Source organism: Myotis davidii, unplaced genomic scaffold (assembly GCF_000327345.1).
Source record: "Myotis davidii unplaced genomic scaffold, ASM32734v1 scaffold313, whole genome shotgun sequence".
In the NCBI taxonomy this organism is placed as follows: Eukaryota; Metazoa; Chordata; class Mammalia; order Chiroptera; family Vespertilionidae; genus Myotis; species Myotis davidii.
The window spans coordinates 2,210,103-2,222,378 of NW_006286275.1; the positions used below are offsets into that span (position 1 = coordinate 2,210,103).

At 39.7% G+C, this 12,276-nt stretch overlaps 1 long non-coding RNA gene across 1 annotated transcript; it reads right to left on the minus strand.

The window, feature by feature from the left end:
- Positions 1-227: 227 nt before the first annotated feature.
- On the minus strand, positions 228-10,683 carry LOC107182128. The gene is made up of 3 exons (XR_001512853.1): positions 10,652-10,683; positions 8,984-8,987; positions 228-240 (listed from the first exon to the last, which is right to left on the minus strand). It is a non-coding gene; the product is annotated as an uncharacterized LOC107182128 (long non-coding RNA).
- Between the last annotated feature and the right edge of the window lie 1,593 nt (positions 10,684-12,276).

Sequence of the window (12,276 nt, forward strand, 5' to 3'; positions counted from 1 at the left end):
CTACATCAAAGGAAATGAAACATATTCTGTAATCTAATCTGTGGTTCTCTTTCAATATAAAGTCATTGCAAACTGAGGAACATAAAATAACAAGACAGGATGTGCTCAGAACACCAATGAATAATGTTATTTGCATTGTAAATAAGCACATAAATAAATGAATATTTACTGATTATCCCCAAAAGAATGACAACAGTGATATGGTAGCACTGATTCTTTTTCACAGGACTTTAAATCATTCTCCTGGAATTAGAAGAGATGGTGGCAGGAAAGCAGAGGGCAGATGACTGATAAAAGCGACAAAGAAGGGATGGTGTGTGTTACCTGCACGAAGTGGGAATAGGCTGGGTGTCCTGTGCCAGACCTCTGTTTTGGCCTCACACCGGAGTGGTGACTGGACCTCTCTGAAGGTTACAATAGTGGAATTGCAGCGTCAGGGAGAACCAATGCTGCAGACTCGGGATGTGCGCGAGAACACTGCAAACCTGATGAAACACATGAAAAGGCCCTTTTATTAAATACACACAAAAAAAATCCCTGGCATGATAAGTGCTGTGAACCTGAGAACTAGCAGGTGATGTGGCAGTCAGAGTTCACAGACATGGAAACTAAAATAACAGGCCACAGGACAATGCAATAGCAACAGGTAAAAATGTCGGCACAAAGCTGGCAGCATGAATTTAAAAGGCACGGGAGAGGTTTAAAATGAAAACGGTATGGGGTGAAGAAAGCAAACAGCCATGGCAGCTTTTCAGGCACCAGTCCTCGGAAATAATGCAGATACATTTGAATAACAAAAACATATTTCTCTAAGCCTCAGGTAGATAGAATGCTGGAATTATTAGCAGCAACCCACCTTTCTCTTCCCTTATTTCATTTTTAGATCTAAGACTATTGAATTTAAACATTAACCATTGCCCTCCTCCACTCAGATCCCACCCCACCCAGGCCTTCACCACCCTATGGTCTGTGCCCATGGGTAATGCATATATGCCTATAAATTCTTTGGTTAATCTCTTCCTGCCTCCCCTGCCCCACTTCCCTCTGAGATTCATTAGTCTGTTCCATGTTTCCATGCCTCTGGTTCCATTTTGTTCATCAGTTTATTTTATTCATTAGATTCCTTGTTTGTTTATTTTTATTTTTAGATTTAATTGTTGATAGATATGTAGTTATTGCCATTTTATTATTCATATTTTTATCTTTTTTTCTTCTTCTTAAAAAAACCTTCAACATTTCATGTAATACTGGTTTGGTGGTGATGAATTCCTTTCGCTTTCTCTTGTCTGTGAGGCTCTTTGTCTGACCTTCAATTCTAAGTGAAAGCTTTGCTGGGTAATTTTGTAGGTCTTTGCTTTCCATCACTTAGAATACTTCTTGTCACTCCCTACTGGCCTGCAAAGTTTCTGTTGAGAAATCAGTTGACAGTCATATGGGCACTCCCTTGTAGGTAACTAACTGCTTTTCTCCTGCTGCTTTTAAGATTCTTTGTCTTTAACCCTTGGCATTTTAACTATGATGTATCTTGGTGTGGGCCTCTTTGAGTTCATCTTGGTTGGGACTTTCTGTGCTTCCTGTACTTGTATACCTATTTCTTTCACCAGGTGGGAAAAGTTTTCTGCCATTATTTCTTCAAATATGTTTTCAGTATCTTGCTCTCTCTCTCCTCCTCCTCTGGCACCCTCATGATGTGAATGTTGGTACACTTGAAGCTGTCCCAGAGGCTCCTTATACTATCTTCATATTTTTTTATTCTTTTTTTCATTTGTTCATCTGATTGGGTGTTTTTTGCTGATTTGATTCTCAGTGTCCTCTACTTTACTGTTGATTCCCTGAAAATTCTTCATTAGCAGTTTTACCTAATACATAGAAACAAATACAGGGAAGCAGCCAAAATCGGAGGCAAAAAAGATGTCAAAAATGAAAGAATAGAAGAAATCTCCAGAAAAAGAACTAAATGAAATGGAAGCAAGCAAACTACTGGATACAGAGTTCAAAACAATGGTTATAAGGATGCTCAAGGAACTTAGTGAGAATGTTAAGGAAATTAGTGAGAACATCAAGACCTGAAAAAGACCAACCAGAAATGCAAGATACACTAACTCAAATGTGTAACTTTTTTTTTAATGTGATAAACCTTATTTGAAAATAAATATACAGTTGAAAATAAGATAGTCAATGATAACATATTATTTTCCATTATTAAATTACATTCAATAAAGTACCAGGTATTCATGCAAAATGATGTAGAAGGCTATCCACTGGTCTGGAAGAAATGCTCATACTAGTTTGTCACAGGAAGAAAAAGAAACTGCAAGCAGAATGATCACACTTTGGTTTTCAAAAAAATAATGGCATCTAAATGTCAACTTGTTTATCTCTGGTTGTGGGACCATGTTATTTATTTATTTATTTATTTATTTTTAAAATATTGTTGAAAGTATGACATATGTCCCCTCTTTTCCCCACTGACCCCTTCTAACCCGCTCCCACCCCCTCCCCAGGCCTTCACCACCCTATTGTCTGTGTCTATGGTTTATACATATATGCATACAAGTTCTTTGGTTAATCTCTTCCCACCCACCCTCGCCTTCCGAAATTCCACAGTCTGTTCCACGCTTCTATGTCTCTGGATCTGTTCTGTTCTTCAGTTTATTTTGTTCATTAGATTCTGCATATGATTAGATCATGGGATGATTCTTATCTTTCTCTGACTGGCTTATTTTACTTAGCATAATACTCTCCAGGTCCCTCCATGCTGTCTCAAAGGGTAAGAGATTCTTTTTACTGCTGCACAGTGTTCCATGGTGTAAATGTCCCACAGCTTTTTTTATCCATTCATCTCCTGATGGGCATTTGGGCTGCTTCCAGATCTTAGCTATTGTAAATTGTGCTGCTATGAACATAGGGGTGCATATATTATCTCTGATTGGTATTTCGGGTTTCTTAGGATATATTCCTAGAAGTGGGATCACTGGGTCAAATGGCAGTTCCAGATTTAATTTCTTGAGAAACTCCATACTGCCTTCCATAACGGCTACCCCAGGATCATTTTAAATGAAGAACAAAGGACTAAGGCACAAACATCAAAAATTTCACAGCAGTTTCTGATCTGTGGGATTATGAGTGATTTTTACATATTTGGTGTGTGTGGATGTGCTTTTCTATAGCACAACCAATAGAGAGATGACCAATATCTTTTCAAAGACTCTAAAAATCCCAGCACTAATAAGCCCATAGAAGGAAACAAGGCTCAGAGTGGCCATGGTTCACCCACAAGGCTCCCAAGCATTGTCTGCCAGCAGATGTAACCTTTTCCTTTGGCCCACTGGCCGTTTGGCCTCCCATCAAGAACCACCACCTTCCTGGTCGCTGAGAGGATATGAATCAGGCCTCCGGGTAATGGAACACAATGAGCCCTGGCCCCTGGCAGTCCTTGCCTGACCTCACACTCCACAGAGGCCCTCTGATTTTACAGATGATGAAACACTGATGCGTGGCAAACTCGGACAAACTAGAAAGATATAGTCTTGCAAGTAAAAAGAAAAGAGTATATAAAACGTGGCCTCAGTTTTTTATTTAAAAAAAAACTTACAACAGTGATAACACATGAAGGCAATTTACCAAAATATTAATCATGGTTATCACTCTGTGGTGGGATTATGAGTACCTTAAATTTCCATATTTTTGCTTATCTCTGTTTTATCATTTTCCATAATAATTGTGTATTTTTAAATGAATGAGCTATTTTGTCAATTAAATCAAGCTGATAATTGGAGATCCATATTTTTATATAGACCAACATAGGTTATAGATCTCTAAAGGATCTAATGGTCTAAAATATTGGGATTTTTCACCCTGCCAGCGTGGCTCAGTGTTTGAGCATCAACCTATGAACCAGGAGGTCACGGTTCAATTCCCAGCACATACCTGGGTTGCAGGCTTGATCCTCAGTAGGGGGCATGCAAGAGGCAGCCAATCAATGACTCTCTCTCATTATTGATATTTCTATCTCTCTTCCTTACACTCTGAAATCAATAAAAATACGTTTAAAAAAAATAAACTATTGGGATGTTTACTAATTCACAGTAGCAGTGACTCTGGGTTTAAAGGAATCCAGGTTTGACTTTCACCCTGTCTGGGTGACTGACACTCCATCTGGGCCTCTCCTTGAAGAACTGTCCCTCCCCTATTCACTCACCTCCAAGACACTTTCCTACTTTACCTTTGGGCATAGCTCCTCCCATTACTGCTGATTTTTTAAATTGAGATATAATTGACATATAATATCACATTAGTTTTCAAATGTACAACATAACGATTCAGTATTTGTATACTAGAGGCCCGATGCATGAAATTCATGCAAGAGTAGGCCTTCCTCCCCCAGCTGCTGGCACCGGCTTTCCTCCAGCCACCGGCAGGCACCGGGGACCCGGGCTTCCCTCACAGCCCGTTTTGTCCAGAAGGTCGTCTGGAAGGACATCCAGTCTAATTAGCATATTATGCCTTTATTATTATAGATATTGTGAAATGATCACCACAATAAGTCTAGTTAACATCCCTGTACATAGTTACAAAATTTTTTCTTGTGATGAGAACTTTTAAGATCTACTCTCTTAGCAACTTGCAAAGTTGCTAAGTATTAGCAAGAGTATTATTAACTATAGTCAGCATGCTGCAACATTACATCCCCAGGACTCATTTATAACTGGGATGTTGTACCTTTTGATCCCTCACCCACCCACTCATCTCTTCCATCACCCACTCCCAGAGCGCCCACCTTCTGACCTTTAAGCACTATTGCTTGGCAGGGATCCACCCTTTCCACTCCCACCTGCTAGGCCCCCAGTCCTCCGCCCTCCCATGAAGGACCACAGCAGACTTTCCTCATCACTGTGCAAGTCCCCAGGTGTTTGTATGTTTGGATCCCAGATCAGTGCCTACTGAGAAGCTTTATAATTCTTTCACAGAACAGCCTTGAAACTCACCCTGCCCCACCCTGCCCCTCAAGTGAGTCTCCAGGGCTTACCATAGCCTGCCTCTCTCCTAAAGCCTTTGACTCTACCCTGACTCTCTAACAGGGCTGGTCTTCACCAAAGGCCAGAGGAGACTAGTCTTGCCTCTGTACCTTCTCTGGGGCATCCTTTCATGAAATAGGAATGGCTATTCTGTGTAACCCTGAATGGAGAACAAACTGGCATCCCTAAACTAACAAATGAAGGCATGTTTTGAAAGACCAAGGACTCACTTTCTTGAACTTATGGGGATCAGATTTAGGTATTTTTGTCCTAAAGAAATGTCACAGATAGCAGAAGCAACAGGCCAAATAAACATAATAGGTATCATGTGAACAGATCTTTCTTATTTACAAAGTGAGCGCACACTCATCTATTTTCAGGCTGATAGCCATGTGAGGTACCTTTTATGCCTTCATTTTACTGATACAGAAACCGAGGTATACAGGGGCTAAGACACTGGCAAGTGTTAGGAGACTTCCGTGCAGGTCTTTTTGACTTTACGCTCGGTGGTCTCTGTTGCAGCACAGTTCGTTGTGGGAGTGGTTTTGAGGTTGATCACCTGTGGCATTACCTGTTCGTTGTGTGTTTCAGATTTGCTGCAGGTGGAGATGAGTGGAATGCCTAAGGAGGAGCCCACCTGGGTCTGAGAGGCAGATATGGAGCAATATTTCTCCATTTGTACTCACCTTGGACATTTAGGGTGAGGGAGTCTTTCACTGGAAAGGTCTCTCCTACTTGTTGTAGGGTGTTTAACATCCTTGATCCCTGTCTACTAAAATCTGATCGGAACAATCCAAAATGCCCAACGCACACACACACACACACACGCGCACACACACACGCACACACACACACACACACACACACACACACACGCACGCACGCACTTCCAAACACTCCTGGGGCGACTATGCCTTCCCAGGATGAAAACTACTGCAGGAATCTGAGAGCCTCTGACTTAAAAGCAATGCCTATATTGCTAATAGGTGACAACTCAGAAGAGTAATTAGGTCAATAGAAAGATAATTACTGAATAGAGCAGATAATTTGAACCAGATTGACCTGGACTAGCTCATACTTTGCACCGGACATCAGATTTGATAGTTGATGTAATCAGCAAGTATTCAATAGGTTGGCTGCCAAGATAAATGCATTACAAGCATAGTGAGTGTTGTGTAATTTCATTAGAATGAAACAAAACAAAACAAGTATCTACATCTTTGACGGAGTATGTGTTTCTCTCAGTGGGTTGGTGACGCTGAGCTTTTTGATGTTAAGTTATTTCTAGTTGGCAGAGGGAGCCATGAGAGGGTACTAATGGGGCCTGGCAGAAGAAACCGTCAGGTGCTCTAAATGAGAAAATCTAGGCAGCGACCTTTCAGAGAAGAGGCAGGCAGACAAGAATGAGAAGCCCGGTGATTCCTCCGCCTCCATGGAAACAAGCAGGCTCTTTCAGCAGCACACAATGCCTTCTCACAGATACCATCTCCAAGCGCCATTTTCTCCTGGATGTTGTTAACAGATGAATGAGATCCCTTGTCTGACCAGGAGAGGGGATTGTGTGCTAGACCCTTTGGAGAGACCCCTCCCATAAATGCCACTTATCTCCACCCATAGCAAACCATCTGGCCCAAGGGAGCAGCTGGTGAAAGGGGCTTTGTGCTGCGCTGCTTTTCGCAGCAAGAGCCTCCCTGGTTCTCAGACAGCTGACCTCGGTTCCTTTCATTTTCCCTTGGGTGGCTTTGGGGCTACAATTTGCTTTTTCCTGAGTAAAGATTACAAGGTAAAAGCAGCCCAGATCTTATTCTACCCAATTTGCTAGATGGTATCTCTCCCTTTAAAGACCCCCCAGAAAAAGAAGAGGTCTGATCTCTCATGGATATTACTGGGCAGATTTTCAGGCTTCTAACGAGGGACTCTATGAGTTTCAAGAAAGTATTTTGTTTCTGAGTCACTGGTGAATTAATACTCTGAAAGCCCTGTGGGGTTGTGTAAAACCCTTTCCCCAAGAGAGGATGTGGGGGCATATGTTATCTCTCTAGAATCTTGCTTTATAGATAATGATTCCAGAAAACGTATCTTTTGAGGTTCTTCAAATGAATTCTGGCATCTCCTTTAACCTCTGGATTAAATCTGAGACTGTTTCATATCTAAACAGTTGAGTCAAATTTATCGGGAAAAAACAATTACAACTCACCACAAACCCTCTCCCCAACCTTCTCAAATCTCTAATAATCTTAAACAGCTATCCTCGTTTGCTCAAAATGACTCACCAGTAATAAATCACTTCATCTTCTGTGTTCTTCAGTGGTTCCCGTATAAAAGTCTCCATGAGAGGTTCCTGAATTGAGAGCGAGGATTTTTTCCCTCTCCTAATGAATGAACAATGGAGATAATAAGACCTGTGTACCCTCAACTGGCTCTTGATTCTAAGGGAAGTGCTAAGGTTTATCCTTCAAAGAATAGTTTAATAAAAATCATTTTCTAGTATATACTCTGACCCTTTAACTTCTTGGTTCTTGAATCTTTTTTCTCCCTCTTGATTTGATGGTTTTGCTAATTTTTTTCTTAGAATGTTTTAAGGCAGTGGTTCTCAACCTTGGCTGCACATTAGAATCACCTGGGAATCTTTTTTAAATCCCGATTTCTGGGCCTCATCCTCCAGAAATTCTGTTTCTTTGTTATGGGGTGGGACCACAACATTAGTAACAAAGAAACAGAATTTCTGGAGGATGAGGCCCAGAAATCGGGATTTTAAAAAGATTCCCAGGTGATTCTAATGTGCAGCCAACGTTGAAAACCACTGTTTTAAGGTCAGACGCCTCCCCTCTGCTTTGGCTGTATGTAGGATATAAATATGGTGTTTCAGATTTTCTAAAATATTCCTAATAGTTTAGTTTTTTCAAATAACTACTTTAGTCAGATTTATTCCCAACAGTCTAGTTCGCCAAGGCCAAAAGACCACCCAGGGTTACAAGACCATGAGTTCCAATATGTGGTAAATGTTCTCCCAGCTCATTTGTCAGAGCCTTGCAGAGGGGGTGGGTGGGGGCTGGTTTGCCATTGAGCAGTTTCATTGATCTGATGGATTTGACTCTGAACCTTTACATCATCTATAACACTCAGTTCTTTCCAGGTCTGTTTTCATTTCACCACAGCCCCCTGTCTAATACTAGGAAGGCACCTCAGGATATGAGAGGATTTTGAGGTTCCCAGGAAGAATTCCACCCCCTTAGAAAGAAAGCAAGAAAAGAATAAATTCCTTCTTGCTGGCTTTCACTGAAAACTAAATGTCATGATTAGCAATTTGTCTCACTTGAAAATTCAAGGGAAGGATTAACACAAATGTGTCCCTAACCATCTAGCATTTACCCCTGTATGTGACTGAGGTTACTAGATTCCTTTCCTGAAATCATATTTGAAGGAAGGAAAGGCATAAAACAAAATGCAGAGACAAAAGCCGAAACAGGAGGGAAGATGGAAGTACAAAAAGGACAAAAAGATGAGACTGTCTGGCTTATCAGACAAAACCATGATTAGGTCACAGCCTCGCCGAAGCTGAGCCTATGCTGTGTTCCAGTGACACCTCTCTCTGCGCATTGTAGCCCACGGACCTTGGACAGTCAGGTCTTACAGCAGGAAAACCTGACGAGTGTCTGGCTGAGATCACGTCAATTCTCAGAAGCTGAGTATCAGAAATGAGAATGGGCTGCTCCCTCTGGAAAAGACTTACGTTTTTAAAAAATGTAGCAGCATCCAAATGTATAACCAAGTGGTGCCAAAAAAGCAACTAACCAAGAGGAGGATGTCATGTAAAGTCGTATTTCTCCCTTCCCTTGCAAGCAATATATCTTGAGGAGCTCTGCCCTCTGTCAGGTTGCAAACAAAGGGAGAATTCTTCACTCCTGAGACCATGTGGCAGGAGCAATTAGGTTGATGGTATTTGGTTTGAACTCTAGGCCAACACCTCTCAGAAGGACAGACGCAGGTTTCTTCAGATGAGCGTTTCCATGGTACCGTGAGGGGAAAATTGTTTCGTGGCAAGAAAAGGAGTACGGTGATTTTAGCAAACGGTGAAGCAATAGCTTGTCAGAGGTTTCATTCCCACTGGGCTGATTTGTGTTTAGAGGGAGAAGTGGTCAACCGTGGGAGACGAATTGCACTTCTAAAGTTTTGGGGTGTCCTTTGTACTATTAAAAACCCACTTGTAGCATGGCTGGTGTGGTTCAGTTGGTAGGGTCTTGTCCCCTGCACTGGAGTGTTGCTGGTTTGATTCCCAGTCAGGACACATGCATGGGTTGTCGGCTCGATCCTGATGGGGGGCATGCAGGAGACTGCCGACTGATGTTTCACTCTCGCATCAATGTTTCTCTCTCTCTCTCTCTCTCTCTCTCTCTCTCTCTCTCTCTTTCTCCTCCTCCTCCTCCTCCTCCTCTCTCTCTAAAAATCAATGAAAAAAAATCTTTAAAAATTCCACTTGTAGATACTCTATCTTAATTTACTTAACAAAAAATTAAATCTCCTCAAAGTTACATCTAGATTAGAAGTTTAAATTTTTAAGAATTACATAAGGTGTCTATGATCTTACAGATAAATACAAAGCTTAATGGCACATCAGAAATATGTAAACTTAATAGCTTTTCCCTTTTACTTAACATCAAAATTAAAATATTTGAAAAGGATTAAAAATGCCACTATTCCCTGATTACTCAGCATGGATGATGTGCGGGAAATCACTCTCTGAGGCTGGTTGTTTATTAACAGCCTTCTCTGTCTTTCCTGCTGGTAGAATCCCAGATTTGTTTGCTTATTTGTCACTTCCCCATGTGACTCAGAGTATAAAACCTGATTAGTCTAAATCCGCAATGGCTGTTTTATTTTCCTTGCCAGTGATTGATCAGGACTGGGCACATGGCCCTGACCTGGCCAATGAGATGTGAGGGGAAGACTTCTGGAAAATGTTTTCTCCCTCTCAAAAAACAGGAGTAGGAGAAAACAGTCACAATTTTCTCCAGGCTAATTTTGTGTCTGGAAATAATGTGTTGAGACAATGAGGAGATGACCAATCCCTTACAAATACCTTGAGAACGCCAGAGCAGAAAAATAATCTAGATGGCCAAGCCAATGAATAACCTTGCTCTGAAGCAAACACCATTACACATCTCATAATGGGAGATGACCAATACCCTTATCGTTTACTAGTAAGTCCATTCATCCAGAGTCTCCCATTACTTGGAAGTGAAATAGTTCTTTAAAGTACATCATAAATAACCATAAGCATTTGAGTACAATTGCTTTATTTTAAAATAACTATGAAATGAAATGAAGCATCTCCAATGTGTACTAATCTCAACACTAATCAGGAATTGCTTAACAATCTCTCCTTTGACCCAGTAGGTGGGGGTGGGGGTAGGTATTTTCAGAGTATTTGTATTTTCATATTGTATAATGATTCTAAAAATTAAGATAAATTATTCTAGAAGAATCTTACCCTTCTATGTTATTCCATCATTTGTTGTTCTATAATTTCTGATTAATGAACTAGACAAAAATAAAATTTCAAATATCTGAATCTATAGCCTATAAAGGGATGTTGTTTAGTATATGGATTAATCAACAAGAGATAAAATGACTTTTTTTCATAGTAATTTTAGGTGGATGATGAAATATCCAACTGCACTATTGCAGTGGAAAAATTAATACTTAATGGTTTGACTTTCTTTTTCTTCTTTGCTTTTTTTCTTTTTAGCTGAAAGGAAGTCTTGGTTAAGAGTGCAGAAGTGTGCATGCAGGGCAGGGATGACTTTGTTGTTTGATTAATATTGCAGTTGGTCATAGTTGGAAGCAAGTCCTCACTCCACACTCTCTTCTTCTCACTCCCATTAAAATTCATTTACACTTTCCTTTGTTTCAGAATTATCTGCCTTTGGCCGATAGGGAAAGTGTGTTTATATTTCTTGGGAGAGTAGTTTCAAGGTCACTTCCTACCATTAATCCTCTGTCAGGGAGGGTCACTGGGGTATTTCCTGTTCATATTCTCAGTAATGCTGAGGAAGGGAAATTCCCGATTCTCGAATTTTTAATTGTCCACAACAGTCTTCAAATATGAGCTGGTATACCTTCATTTTATTTAACTATGACTATTTGGATGAAAAAAAGCCAACATAATTCCTCTAGTATAAATCTGGTTTGTTACTTGCTGTGTTGGACTCTATCTGTAGAATGGGCAGCACAGTATTTTCTTCCATCTTTGGAAATTAACTAGGTTGAGTACAAATCATTTAGAAGTCAATCCAAGTAAGTACTAGGTTTAAATCCAAAATATCAACTATTAGCTGAATATCAAGAATTAATTGCTTCGGTCATCTTTATTAACTAAAGGTAATAGACCCCATTGACTCAATTAAGAACATTCAATTAAGTTAAAAAATTATTTTAATCATCGATAGCTTTGTAAAGAAAAAATAAGTCCTTTATATGATGAGAGTTTTCACTTTCTGATTGAATATGCAAGATCATAAGGTGAAAGTTTATTGAAATTTTTCAGTAAACACATTACATTATAGAGAGCTTTAGATACCTGATCTTGTTTGACATATTTGATAAAAAGAAAAATCTTATTATTTTTATAAAATATCTGATTTGATATATTCAGATATTAGAAGTAGTTATTCTCTATTCTCTGGATGTTCAGAATATCTCCATAGTGCATGGGTGACCTGTACAATAGGAAATTATCAGTTATTTTGTTCTATTTGCATACAAACTATTTTTTAAAAAAAAATTAAATGAAGTGCTTTTTTATTCACAGACTATCTGTGTTAAGAATTATGTGGAAAAATTTACAAATATCTAGGAAGACTATACAAGACTATTTAAATAAATGGAGAAAAGCATTATGTTCCTAAAGGGGAAATTTTTCCAAAGGGAATTTGATTAAATTCTAAAATTCATGGAAAAATTCAACTGGCACAAATAGCTAAGGAAATTCAGAAGCAATAGAGGGACGTCTTACCTTCAGATATGAAGGCATATTGTAAAGTTGTAATAATTTAATCACTGTGGTAACGGTATAAGAATAGACATACATCGATTCAAAACAGAAAATAATACTCAACAACAATATGGACAATCAAAAACCACCCTGCACATCACACAGCAAAAGAAATTCCTGGCATAAAAAGGAGTTAAATGTAAATTTGAATCCATTAAATGCTCTAGCCAATTTGGCTCAGTGGGTAAGAGTGTCAGACTGCAG